The sequence below is a fragment of the Pinus tabuliformis genome, chromosome J (genome assembly GCF_031772625.1).
Source record: "Pinus tabuliformis cultivar Carrire ecotype Pingquan chromosome J, CPIR1, whole genome shotgun sequence".
Classification (NCBI taxonomy): Eukaryota; Viridiplantae; Streptophyta; class Pinopsida; order Pinales; family Pinaceae; genus Pinus; species Pinus tabuliformis.
The window spans coordinates 1,518,962,503-1,518,967,773 of NC_142295.1; the positions used below are offsets into that span (position 1 = coordinate 1,518,962,503).

Genomic DNA, 5,271 nt, shown 5'->3' on the forward strand with positions numbered 1-5,271 from the left:
ACGAAAAATTCCCAAAATATTAGAAATTTTTAAAATAAAAACTTTTTGAAGGGATGCATGAGACTGGTTGTATGTGTATGCTTAGCACAACTTTTGTAAGAAATATTGAAAAAATAGAAAAAATTATAATCTTTATTACATAAGAGACACGAGCATTTGTTCCCAGTGGACAAAAAAATCATTTTGCTTGTGCATAACAAGGCATCAAGCAATTAATGAAATAACACTGTGCATTCATCCCATCAAAATAAAACAATACCCAATTCGTGTACCCTTTAGGTAATAAAATATATGTTTAGCTTTGGGATAAACATATACTTATTATCAAAGCTCTTGGATCAATTCATCCTAAAGTCTTGTATCCAGGAGTTCGGGTGTACAGTCTTCAATGGTCCATCAGACCATTGGAGGTGTGGCAACTGTATTACTTAGGTGCTGGTGTTGGTTTGTGGTTAGCCAGTGTGTGGTTTGCCGGTGTGCTGTTTTGCAGGTCAGGAGTTTTTTCCCTAGGGTGGACAAAGGAAAAAAATATTGGAGTTAAGTGTTGTGCTGAATTCTTCATCTTAGAAAAGATAAAGGTTGTTGGATGGTCCAAGGATGGGAGGGTCAAAGGATGGGGAGGAAGCAAGGAAAATCTAGAAAAATATAAAAGGTTGTTGGAGGGCTGAGGGATGTTTGGTTGGAAGGTGGGGTGATGGGGCCCCATCAAGAAGGTTGGCCAAAGGTTGGTTTTTCAAACCTTGCCTGCCGATGCACCCTTTAGGTATAAGAAAAAAAGAGTTTGTAACCAACTGATTCCCGGAAATTTCCACAAGCCGGTCCCTCTTCTCATGTGTAGCAATGAGTCTCCCATCACAAGTGGCATGTTGTTAGAGGGGTTGATGGGAGGTGAGGAGTGGCAGTGCACTGTCTCTCCTGTGAGGCTCTCCTCAGGGTATGGCAAAGGGATGATCTTCAACATTTGTTATTAGTACTGGACAGTTTAACTCATTTCGATAGCCATGTGGTTGGGTGTCATGTCAGGCTCCCTTTGATTGTAGGTTACTTTGAATAACTTGTAATCATCAAAAAAAGGTCAAGATGAGGGATTAACTTTGCATTCTAACATCATGTGTTAAACTGTACAGGTCAGGGTGTAATCTTCAGCATTTGTTATTAGTACCGTACAGTTTAACTCATTTGGACAGCCATGTGGTTGGGTGTCATGTCAAGCTCCCTTTGATTGCAGGTTCCTAATAACTTGTTAATCATCAAAAAAAGGTCAAGCTATGTGTGTTTTGGCATTCTAACATCATGCGTTAAACTGTACAGTCAGCGTGTACAGCCTATGGCAAAGGGATGATCTTCAACATTTGTTATTAGTACTGGATAGTTTAACTCATTTGGACAGCCATGTGGTTGGGTGTCATTTAAGCTCCCTTTGATTGCAGGTTACTCCGAATAACTTGTAATCATCAAAAAAAGGTCAAGCTTAGCTTGAACTTGGCATTCTAACATCATGCATTAAACTGTACAACACTTCAGAAGATGATTGGGCTCTTGATTCAGCTTTGGTGAGAGTTGAAGATAGGGTCCAATTAGCCCAATGTTGGTCAGTAAAACTGACAACTGTATTTACCTTGTGACTATTATTTGTATTTTCGAGTGGACCTTGTGTGTCCGTTATAACTATGAAGATGAGTGTTTCTTAGTTTGGAGTGTTGTAGGGAAGGTTCCGTCAAAATCCTAAGCCTACCCTACGCTCTTTTAGGTCAGTGTCGACTATAATGAGGAGGTCGGTTTTGTTGGTCAGGATTTTTGCAGGTCGGGAGTTTTTGCCCATTGGTGGTCAAAGGAAATATATTTGAGTTAAGTGTTGGAGGGTCCAAGGATGGGAAGGAAGTAAGGAAAATCTAGAAAAAGATAAAAGGTTGTTGGAGGGCTGAGGGATGTTTGGTTGGAAGGTGGGGTGATGGGGCCCCATCAAGAAGGTTGGCCGTAGGTTGGTTTTTCAGACCCTGCCTGCTTTCAAATGCAGTTCGGGTCATCCACAAACCTCAATCACCCGGCCAGGCACGGTCAGAAATTCAACCAACCTTCGACCAACCTTTGACCAACCTTCAACCAACCTTCGGCCAGCCTTGATGGGGCCCCATCACCCCACCTTCCAACCAAACATCCCTCAGCCCTCCAACCACCTTTTATCTTTTATAGAGGATGTAGACTTTAGCACAGCCAAATCTGAACAAATGAGCCTTCGGCCTGCCTGCCTTCCAACCTTTTATTTTTTCTAGATTTTCCTTACTTCCTCCCCATCCTTTGACCCTCCATCCTTAGACCCTCCCATCCTTGGACCATCCAACAACCTTTATCTTTTCTAAGATGAAGAATTCATCACAACACTTAACTCCAATAGTTTTTTCCTTTGACCACCATAGGACAAAAACTCCTGACCTGCAAAACAACACACCGGCAAACCACACACTGGCTAACCACACACCGACACCAGAACCTAAGTAATATAGTTGGCACACCTCCAATGGTCTGATGGACCATTGAAGACTGTACACCCAAACTCCTGGATACAAGAATTTAGGATGAATCGATCCAAGAGCTTTGATAATAAGTATATGTTTATCCCAAAGCTAAACATATATTTTATTACCTAAAGGGTACACGAATTGGGTATTGTCTTTTTTAATCATATATATGATGACCGCCGGAGGCTCAAGTGTTGACCGCCGGAGGCTCAGATGTTGACCACCGAAGGCTCAGGTGTTGAAGGATCATTCGGGCATATAGCTCAGCGGTAGAGCATTGGGATTTTAACCTAATGGTCGCAGGTTCGAGTCCTGCTATGCCCAAGGCTGTTGCAACATAGTTGGGCTTTAAATTATTGGATTAAAATCATGAGACAAATTTGCATTATGCAAAAGCCCACAAAGGCTATAAACTTGTCGCCAATGGTGGCGTTAAAATTCCATTTCATTGTCTGTAATTTTGGCGTTTTTAACATTGATTCGAGGGGTCTTAGTGGTGGTATTAGTGGTGCTTTGGGGTCGATTGAGTTGGCGTTCTGGAATAATTTATACAAACTTATAGATGAGTCGGGATCTAGTTATCAAGCTTCTAAGGTTAATCTCTATCATGATGAGGTCATCAAATTATTGATGATAAATAAATCAATAATTGTGAAAGGGAGCTTTGAGGACGATTTGGTTGGTTTACAGATGAAAATAGAGAATCTCACTCTTCATTATGAAGAGGAGACTTTGTTCCGAAGTGTTCCGTTGTTACTCAAACACTTAATAGGTATAGATATGATTACTGCTAAGTTATATCTAACGGAGATGTGTGGCCTGTCCGAAAAGGATCTAACTTATATTCAGAAGTTTGGGACTTATACGTTGGAGGCTATCATGATTCATGTACTAGGGTCAATGTTCAATTGTGTTTAGAGTTTACCTGTCATTAGGGTCTCTACTTTGATCCAATAGCTTGAGTCTACAGTACGAGTTCAAGCTTATCATCTCGGAATGCCGAAAGCTGCGGATCATCCCAAAAAAGGGACAAAACGCAAAGTTACTAGGAGTCATTATGCTATCGGGGCTAGCTTGGTTGAATTATTAGTTGAGCGCAAATTGATTACTCTGAACACAACATTGAGCTATACGGATGACTTCCCTGTTTCGAATAATAAGGGTAGGTTTATACCATCAAATTGCTTTGCTATGTGCAATTTTGATCCCAGTATTCTTCCGATCAAATTCAATCTTCCCATGGTTTGCGAGCCGTTGCCTTGGAATTCTAAGGTAGCTAACCCTTCAACTTTAGAAGATATTGAAGGTGGGTACTTAAGCGGACTCACAGGAGACATATATAATAGATTTCGTATCTTCTCTTCTAAGAGCCTTACCCATTTCTATATTAAATTGCATTATCCACAGCAGATGTGCGATGTCTTGAATAGAATGCAGTTACAATGCTTTGAGGTCAATAGTTATGTATTGAATTTTATTCAGGACAATCGTGATACCTTAGAAGAAGTTGGTCTTCTTGTGAAGAGAGGTCTAGCGAGGGTGAATCTACAAGAGGCTTCTAACCTATTGAGGGTTAGTTACTATAATAACGACGAGGGCATTAAGGCAGTGATAAGCTTTGAGAAGCTCATGAGGGAATTCGTTAAGCGGGTGCAGCGAGCTCGCTATGAAGAGTTTGTATTAACTCTTGCTCATGCATACGAAGGGTATAGATTTTATTTGCCGGCGTTCATGGACTTCCGTGGTAGAATCTACCGTGCTGGTGTATTTCATTTTCACGAGAGAGATTTGGCTCGAAGTTTAATAGTATTTTCATCAGAAGGGGATGAGGCTTCTCTCAGAACGCGAGTAGCCAGTGCTTCAGATGGGGATGAGGCTTCTCTCAGAACGCGAGTAGCCAGTGCTGCTGCATTCAAATTTAAGAAATTTGTATCTATAGAGAAATCTCTTAGCTGGTATAGCAAGCACCAGAAGGAACTGATAGAATCATCAGACAAGAAGTTTATTGACTTCGCACAGTCCGCGAGTGACCCATTTCAGTTCATGGCCCTGATTCTGTGTAACAGAAGAGTGGGTGCCACCGATAGCTTTCGTGATTTGAATGGGGTTCCAGTTACTCAAGATGCTTCTGCATCTGCTTATCAAATCATGAGTTATCTGTTGCTGAACCAAGAAATGGCTAGGCTCACGAATCTTCTTCCGTCTCCTTCAAGGGAAATACAGGATTTGTATGTCTATTTGAGAGAGGAACTTTGTTTCTTCTTTCGGAAAAAATTGGATATTAATGATCATAAGTTTGCTATCGTAGAGTCTCGTTTCACAAGAAAGCTTGTGAAACGACTCTTTATGCCTTTGATCTATGGGAAGAATGTGATAACCATGGCTGGTGATATTCGTGAGTGTTTTGGGTCATTGCTCAATATGAAGGAATCCTACCACATTGCTCACCTTTGCCGTGACTTTTGGATAAAGAAATATCTTGATATTGCGAATTTAATGAGGTTAATGAACCTCATTGGGTGGTTCTGTGCATTCTCGGATAAACCAGTTAAGTATAGCATACCGTTATTTACCACCGTACAGGATTATATGCATAGCGAAGCTGTTCAAATTATGGTGTATGATAGGCAATCAGATAAGAAACGTCGGGTGACTCTCAGAGTGCCTACGCATGATAGGGATAAGCGCAAGACTCTAGTGGCTACCTGCGTCAACTTTATTCATCAGAAGGATGCCTTTATTGCGATGAAAG

At 41.1% G+C, this 5,271-nt stretch overlaps 1 non-coding gene across 1 annotated transcript; it reads left to right on the forward strand.

Moving 5' to 3' along the window:
* The first annotated feature begins 2,771 nt into the window (after positions 1-2,771).
* Positions 2,772-2,843, forward strand: TRNAK-UUU (transfer RNA lysine (anticodon UUU)). The gene has a single exon. It is a non-coding gene; the product is annotated as a tRNA-Lys (tRNA).
* Positions 2,844-5,271: the final 2,428 nt, after the last annotated feature.